This window comes from Vicia villosa, linkage group LG2 (genome assembly GCF_029867415.1).
Source record: "Vicia villosa cultivar HV-30 ecotype Madison, WI linkage group LG2, Vvil1.0, whole genome shotgun sequence".
Taxonomy (NCBI): domain Eukaryota; kingdom Viridiplantae; phylum Streptophyta; class Magnoliopsida; order Fabales; family Fabaceae; genus Vicia; species Vicia villosa.
In genome coordinates, this window is record NC_081181.1 from 164,429,751 (window position 1) to 164,438,840 (window position 9,090).

General features: G+C 34.5%; 1 long non-coding RNA gene across 6 annotated transcripts; it reads left to right on the forward strand.

Moving 5' to 3' along the window:
- The first annotated feature begins 365 nt into the window (after nt 1-365).
- LOC131652827 (uncharacterized) lies at nt 366-5,514 on the forward strand. Of its 6 annotated transcripts, none has more exons than XR_009298830.1 (12): nt 366-1,435; nt 2,156-2,681; nt 2,762-2,848; nt 2,948-3,190; nt 3,273-3,607; nt 3,679-3,882; nt 4,018-4,244; nt 4,346-4,403; nt 4,563-4,943; nt 5,076-5,179; nt 5,261-5,375; nt 5,466-5,514. It is a non-coding gene; the product is annotated as an uncharacterized LOC131652827 (long non-coding RNA). The 6 variants fall into 6 exon arrangements; XR_009298832.1 differs by having other exon boundaries at nt 2,156-2,503; nt 2,634-2,681; nt 4,563-5,179; XR_009298829.1 differs by having other exon boundaries at nt 2,156-2,268; nt 2,634-2,681; nt 4,563-5,179.
- The last annotated feature ends 3,576 nt before the right edge of the window (nt 5,515-9,090 follow it).

Genomic DNA, 9,090 nt, shown 5'->3' on the forward strand with positions numbered 1-9,090 from the left:
TAATATAGTTTTAAAATTTACTCCCAATATACTAAAAACGGGTGTAAATGAAAACTGCGTGGCAATTTTATAAATAAAGTATTATTTTAAACATTATCAAATGACAATATACACCATATTTTCTAAAAACGGGTTTAAATTAAAAATATTATTATTATAATCAAATCTCAATTACTTCCTTTAAAATAAAAAATGGATGTAAATTTATACAAATTAAAAAAATTTATTTAATTTTATAAATCAAAAATATATAATTTATGTGACATATTAATAAATAATTTAAATATTATTAACAAGTGAATATTAATGGGTATAAATTTATTAAGTGAAAAAAATAATCTAATTTCATACAAAGTTGTAGTTCTAAACCCAGTTTTCAACAAAGTATGGTTCATCGCATTTCACCAAAAACGGAATCAAAGAACAAAGCCGCATCAGAATTTTCAATAAATTTTTGAAGTCTTCTCAAAGAGAATCCAAACCCGGTTTCATCACATTTCACCAAAACCACCGCGCAGTGACGACAACGAAGCCGGTGGCCTGTTGGCGCCTTTTCCAGCTGTTGGCGCTTCGTTCTTGCTATATTTGGCATCGACAAGGGCGGCGGAGGAGTAGAAGGCAACGCCGGTGGAGGTAACAGTTGTGAAACCGGAGGAGGTGAAGAAGATTGAGGAGGAAGTGATTACTTCGAGGATTTACGATGCGACGCCATTGGTGAACCGTTGGCGATTGGGAAAGAGAAAGGGAAAATGTGGGAGAAGTTGATGAATGCTAGGGTTGTTTAAGCTGAACAGGATCCGGTTCGAGATGATAAGGATTTGGAGCTTAAGATTGTCAAGAATTTGCATAAGCGTTGTGTTGAGATTGATAAGCGTTTATCTTTGGCTGTTGAAGCTTTTCCCTCTGATCTTCAGGAACCACTCAATCAGTATATTGATAAAATGGAATTTGTCTTGTTACTTGTGGTACTCCACTGTAGGTGTGTTCAAATTTTCATTCATAGTGATGTATATCGTTAAGAAAAAGCTAGTGTATGAAATATAAATAGAGCTCGCATTTGATGTTTTACTAAAGTATTGGTTTTTGATATAGTTGTTTGTTCTTAGTAGATCTTTGTAATTAATTCCACTAAGTAGGATCAAGCTCAGTTCTTGTATCTCTATGTCAAGTTCCACAAAGATGATGTTTATAAATTGACAATTTTCTCATCAACGGATATTAAGCACTGTCCAAGCAGAAGGAGTTAGTGGGCTAACAAAGGCTGAACGTAATTTATATGCACCTCCTGCTGGTTCAGGCTTCATATCTATCTACACGGGTTAGAGTAGTTGACGAGTATACTATGTCACATACCCTGTAGAGAAATTGCTTTGACCGGGTTGAGATTGCTCGGGTTATGAATGTTGCCAGACAGCGGCGGGATGCCCTCCCACAGGTTAGCCAACCACTACATCCACTGATTAGCTTAACTACTAATTTTCTTGCTTTGCTGATTTCCCCTTCCAAATTTTATCCCTTTATTTTCTCTCATTGCGCATTCTGCCTAGTTCTAGTCCATAATATAGTCCTGTCATTGGGCCTAGTTCCAGTCCATATTATAGTCTTGTCATTGGGCCTAATTCTGTTGATTGTAGGGCTTTGAATAAAACAATGATTCATTTTATTACATCTCTATTCAATGTATAACTCCAGAAATCATAAGTGGTTTAGAGTATGAATGGATATTAGCTGGCTTATATGATCGTAAGTGACATCTATTCAAGTCTATTTTAGTATATTTATTAGTTAAATAATCCTTAATGATATATATTAGACTCTAGTCAATTTTATTAGATAGATATGGATATGTTTGAGATTAGTAATATGCTGTCTTAGTAATATGCATACATTTTTCTGCATTTATAGTCGAGTTGCACACATTTGAAATTTAGATACTTTAATTGCTAATTTAGATTATCATTTAGATACCTTGTGAATAGTGTCACATTATATAATTTTTTTTATAGACTTGTTAGTAAACTCATCAAGTATTAGATGGTTATATGCTTCTTCTTATATATTGCATGTTAGTACTAGTGTCTAGTTTTTGTTTTGTCATATAGTATATAATAAATTGATTTGAGTAAATATTTTCATGTATGATTTCTGATTTCAGGTTTTGTATGGTTTATTCTTTCATTAAAGAAGAGATACTACAAGTATCAATTTGGACAGTATGCATGGACACATATGATACTTATCATTGTGTTTACACAGTCGGCATTCATGGTAGCTAATATATTTCAAGGAATTTTCTAGTAATGTTACTTCTGATACATGCTAATTTATTCTTTTAGTGTTAACTTTGTTCTTTCTTCATGTTTTCATAAAATGTTACCTCTGTATTGAAGGTTTATTTTCCCTGCACTTCTTATTGCTATGAATGATGCTGCTGCATATTTCTTTGGTTTCTTTTTCGGGAAAACACCTCTAATCAAGTTATCTCCAAAGAAAACATTGGAAGGTTTTATTGGAGTGTCTGTTGCGAATATGATTGCTGCATTTACAATAAGAATTGACTAGTAAAGCAAACTATTTGATAGGAAATTGCAATAACAAACTTAGAAGTAATTGATTTATCATTATTTGTGCAGTTTGCCAACTTTTTGGGTCGGTTTCAGTGGCTAACATGTCCGAGGAAGGTAAGAATCTTTGATTTAGTGGAGTCATGTTAGATTAAGAGACATGTTTGTTTGTTGATCATTTGGTGCAATAAATTCAGGATTTATCAACTGGTTGGCTTGAATGTGACCCTGATCCAATTTTTAAGCCAGATTACATTCCAATGCCAGGACTTGTTCCTCATGGGGTAAGTGAGGAATCTTTATGTTGATGTGATTAGCATTCATATTTCAATATTTATGCATGATTAATCATTATTGATAGAATTCACTCTCTTTTGTGACAGGTTATAATAGAACTACCTTATGCTTTTCTCCAAGCTATATCACATGGTGTAATAGTTTATGCCATGATTGGATTTGACTGGACTCTAGAGAAATTCTTTTGGTACATATTTTTCATGTACTTCACATTGTGCTACTTCACCTTCTATTGAATGATGGCTGTAGCAATCACCATGTCGTGTCAATCGAGGCTTCTGCATTTTACGCAATTTGGAATCTTTTCAGGATTCTTCGTTCCACGACCTGTAAGTGTAACACCAATGACCAACCTTAAATGTATTTATTTGATGTATACATACAATGTTCTAACTTTTTACGCGATGACAGATGATTCCGGTGTGGTGGAGATGGTACTATTGGGCATGTCATGTGGCTTGGACAATATATGGATTGATAGCATCGCAATTTGGAGATATAAACATCATGATGGAATCAGAAAATGAAACAATTGAAGAATTCATAAGAGGTTACTTTGGTATCAAGCATGACATGATAGGTGTTTGTGCAGTTGTTGTTGTTGGGACTGGAGTGTTGTTTGCATGTATTTTTGCTGTCTCAATCAAGCTCTTCAACTTCATCGTTTCTCTTTTCTCTGATGTCTTCATTTTTCTGCTTTGCTCCCTCGCCATTCTCGGTTTTCTCTTCCGTCAAATGACCATTCAGTATGTTATTATTCTTCCATTATCTGTTTATTTATTTATTAGGGTTTCGTTTCATTCAATTTCAATTTCAGGCTCAGAATCTGGAATGTGAGCGGTGAACAAGCTTCGAAGCTGAGGGAGTTGGAAATACAGTATGAAGATGAGAATCGTAGGGTTCTTGCTTTGTATTCTAAAGAGGTTTTGATGAATAAAGATGAAGTTGCGGAGGATGACAATGATGGTGACAGGGAGCACGTAGTGGAAGAAATGCAAATGCTTGTGTTGGAGAAAAGACGGTATAGTGTAATGTTTTCTTCAATTCAACTTACCAGTGTTTATGTTTATTCATTATTGTGTTTATGCATATGCATAGCATATGCATTTGATGAGCATTTCATCATTTCCTTATTTTTTTCCATTGATTCCTGCAGCCAGTGTAGTCGGAAAGGGATATGTCTATTGAATTTATGAGCATCAATTCCAGCATTAGATCCTCCCAAGAACCATTATATCCTCAAAGAGTCTCTCCCGGAGTCCTCAATCCCCGACAGTCTTCAAAATATCGGACAACCCTAGTTTATTAAATCTCAGCCTCTGAAACTCAATTTTCTTTAGATGAGAGTTCACTTTGTTCTTCAGATTCAAAGGCTGAAATAAGGTAATTGATGCCAGCTAGAGAACGAAAATCCAATAGGAACTGAATTTTCTATGCTTGTTGTTTTAGTTCTTTTAATGATAAGTGTTGAATATGTCCTGTAGGAAAAAGACAGAAATATAGCATTGTTGGAACCTCAACAAATCCAAACCCATCCCTGAGGTAATTGATGTTGTACTTGTCATGGCTGGCATGGCTTTGTAGTTGATATTATCCACTTTCTTTGGAATTTATATCGAAATTGTAAAAAGAGTTGTATGTAATTTCCATTATCTGATGTTAATTCTTCGTGCCATGAATTGATATCTAATTTGTTATCAGGTACATTAAGTTTGATACATTCACTCTTGCAGTGGAACGCGAGCTTCCAGTCAAACGGCTTATTAGTCAAGAGCTATTGATCAATAGCGGACTTGCAGAGGTGGACATCTTTAGCTTTCCTTCAAATATTAGGTTTGCAAGTGGATAATGGTAGTTTATATATGTTAATCTTCATTTCATCTGCTCGTATTATCTATCATTCATTAGTCAATTAACGGTGATATTCAACAGTTACTTCGACACTCCTTAATCCTTGCCAAAATTTGATATGATTGCAATACCTGATTTTGCTGCTAGAGCCATGGAGAATTATGGTTTGGTTACTACCCAGGAAAATTCTTTACTCTATGATGATCAGCATTTTGCTGCTGCTAACAAACAGTGGGTGGTTTTCTTTTCAAAAAATTGTTTTTGTCTATGTGGCTCAAGATCCCCAATCTCAAATTCAAATCCAGTGTTTTCTATTAATATTCGGAGGATATAAAATATTTCTTACATTCTTTAGTTGCTTAGGTTGAAATTACTATAGCTCATGAACTAGCACATCAATGGTTTGGCCATCTTGTTACAATGAAGTGGTGAACCAATTATGGATGAATGATGGTTTTGCAACACAAGTAAGTTTTGTTACTCACATCATATTATTACCATTGAGTGTTGTTATTTTTGGTGCTTTTTAATTTTATTGCTAGAATTAGTTTTCTGCATATACAGAAGCTAAAGCTTGCACTGGAAAATGTCAAAAGAGAGTATGAAAACTTGGTAGCCACTAGAAGATACTACATATTGAATTATAATGTCAATTATAACAAGGTATGTTTTTTTATCTTAACCTTTTTGACTTAGGAGAACCCAAATAACATGATATTGATGATTATATTTAATGTGTTCAAAATTTAACAGGATGTTAAAATAGAGAAAATAAGGGGAGGAGCTTTTATGGTGAAGGTCACATGTGAGAAAGGTGACAAGTTGGTTGCTATTTTAGAGGCTTTTGAAAAGATGTGTGTGATTGTTGAGCAAGCAAGTGTTTCTTGTAAAAATGGGTTTTCTATGTATAGGATTATTGTGGCTGAGGATCCATCTCGATGTTAGAGATGTTAATGAAGCGCTTCTAAAAGCTATAGGAAAGGAGAGTGGTGAAAAGGGGTGAGAAGAGCTTGACAATCATAGTAACTTTTGAATTTTTTAAGGACGTTAATTTGTTTAATGTCTTGTGTAGCTCAACAAGTTTTTACCTATTTTATGTTGCTATATATAAATATGTAAAAGTATTGTTGAATGATGACATGAGAATAATATTGTTTTGAAAACTTGAATTCTTGTTGTTGGTTGTAATAAAATGTTTTTAAAATATGGTGTAATGTAGCATATGAAATAGGGTGTAAATGGTATAATTTGTTCATTTATAAAGGGTGTAAATTATATTAAAAAAAATGTGTAACTAAAAACATATTTACATCCGTTTTTTTATTAAAATAGAGTGTAATTAAGAACGTATTTACACCCGATTTTTATTAAAATAGAGTGTAATTAAGAACATATTTTCACCCGATTTTTATTAAAATAGGATGTAATTAAGAATGTATTTACACCCGATTTTTATTAAAATATGGTGTAATTAAGAATGTATTTACACCCGATTTTTATTAAAATAGGGTGTAACCTAGAACGTAGTTACACCCGATTTTTAATAAAATAGGGTGTAATTAAGAAAGTATTTACACCCGATTTTTATTAAAATAAGATGTAACGTAGAATGTATTTACACCTGATTTTTAATAAAATAGGGTGTAATTAAGAACGTATTTACACCTGATTTTTATTAAAATAGGGTGTAATATAACATGTATTTACACCCGTTTTTAAACGGGTGTAAATTTGTTACACATTTCTCATCCGGTGAATATACATCAATTTTTTATTTAAAAAACAGGTGTAAATTTAATAAAAAACGGGTGTAAATTAACCTTTTTGTATTAGTGTAGTGGAAAAAAAATAATAAATGTTGCATTGATATTCTAAAGAGAAATTTATTTTGAAACATTTTTTTTTTAGAAAGCAAGAGATATCATTGATGCGAGAACAAAGGGTTCTCGAAGCCTTTACAAAGCGAACCGAAAGCGCCGACAAAAAGAGAAAAAATTACAAACCAAATACAATTACGAGAGGAAGTACATAGGATCCATACAAAACTCGTAAAAAGAGTAATTGGGATGAGTAATTTTCCCACAAAACGACCACTTCCACACCAAAATCTTAATTTCCCAAACAATATTGTTAACACTCCAAGGCTCCTTACGAAAGCACCATCCATTCCTAACCGACCACAAAATCCAAGTTGTAGCCATCCAAACCACATTCAATTTTCTTCTCTTAACTTTCTTCCTATAAAAATAAGAGTGCCATTCCATAAAAGACGATAAACACTCCTCCTCTATATTATCTTCTTTTCCTACCCAAAAAGCTATATCTCTCCAAATATACTTAACCACCCAACAATCAAAAAAATAGTGATTTCTACTTTCCATACCATAATCACAAAATGTACACTTTAATTCATTCAAAGGAAAAGACATACCTCTCTTCTCCAAAAGATCTTTCAAAGGTAACCTATTAAGAAATAATCTCCACCCAAAAGCCTTTATTTTAAACGGCACTTCCATCTTCCACAAAATATCAAAAGCTTCCTCGTGCCTAATAGGAGGGCCAAACGGAATGCGTAATTTCTCATAGAAAGCATAACATGAAGCTACCGAAAATTCCTTTTCCGGATTTCCCCTCCACACTACTTTATCTTTCCCCTCCTTCCAACCGTCAAACTCCGCCAAACACCCCCTCAATAACAACATATTCGTGAAAAAATCGGTGTTCCCCTCGATATTACTTGGAATCCCAAAGTCTCCCCATTTCCACAAACCATTAACCCATCCACCCATCGCGGCAACCGATACATTTTTAAGGTTGGAAGCAAGAAATAAATTCGGAAATACCTCTTTAAGAGCTTCATCACCCAACCACGGTGCTTCCCAAAACGGTGCATTAAATCCATCATGAACTATAAATCTACCGTAAGCAACAATGGGGTCTTCTAAAGAAAAAGAAATGATCTTTAAGATGTCCCTCCACCATAAAGAGCAAGAAGTAGAAACAAAATTATCTTTTCTTACCCCGTAAACCTTAGAAGAAAGATCACCATATCGGGCCTTTAAAACATTGTACCACAAAGAGTCTTGCCCTTGAAGAATCCGCCATCTCCATTTGTTAAGAAGTGCCATATTGAACGCCGCCAAATCCTTCATCCCCAAACCTCCTTTTTGCAACGGGAGAGTAACATTTTCCCACTTAACCCAATGAATACATTTCTTTTCTTCTACACCTCCCCAAAGAAATCTACTTTGCATGCTAGTAAATTTCCTTACTACCTTCGCCGGCATCTTCAAGAAAGACATAGTAAAAATACACAAAGAATTAAGCACGGATTTAAGAAGAGTAATTCTACCACCCAAATTTAAAAAGCGGTTCGTCCATCCCTCCAACCTATTCTTCATCTTTGCCAAAAGCGGGTTCCAAGTAGCTTCCTTCCTAGGATTGAAACCAATAGGGATGCCGAGAAAATAAAAGCTACTATCTTCCAATCTACAAGAAAGGAAATGAGATACGGCTTCTAAAAAATGGGGGTTAGAATTGATACCAATCAACTTACTTTTATGATAATTAATACCAAGCCCCGACACCATCTCAAAAGCACTAAGCACCGCCCTTAACGCCCACGCTTGTTTCCAATTGCCATTCCCCACAATTAAAGTGTCGTCCGCAAATTGGAGAATATCTACCTTACAAGCCCCTTGAATTATGAAACTTTGAAATTCTCCCACTTCAATCGACTTTCTAATTAGCCCCGTAAGCCCCTCCATCACTATAACGAAGAGGAAAGGAGAAAGAGGGTCTCCTTGCCTCAAACCTCTATGAACTTTAAACTCCTTAGTAGGACTACCATTAACTAGAACGGACATGTTACTAGAAAAAAATCAAAAGTTCCATCCATTTCTTCCACTTTTCCCCAAAGCCCATTCTACTCATCATGTAACGAAGAAAGCTCCAACTAACCTTGTCATAAGCTTTTTCAAAATCCACTTTAAAAAGCATACAATTACTACCTTCTTTTCTAGCATAATCCACCACTTCGTTCGCCACTACCACACCATCTAACAATTGCCTACCGGGAACAAAAGCACTTTGATTGGTAGAAATGATAGAATTTAGAACAAGCTTTAATCTCCCCGCCAAAAGTTTAGCCACCACCTTGTATAAACAACCAACCAAGCAAATTGGTCTATAATCATCTAGGCCAATCGGATTCTTTTTCTTCGGAATAAGCGTCAAAAAAGAGGAAGTGATGGCTTTAGCAATGGAGCCGCCTTCAAATAAATAATTGAAAAAGAGAATAAAATCTTCTTTGATGATATGCCAACAATTCTTCAAAAAAAGAAAGGAATACCCATCCGGACCCGGGCTTTTATTCCCA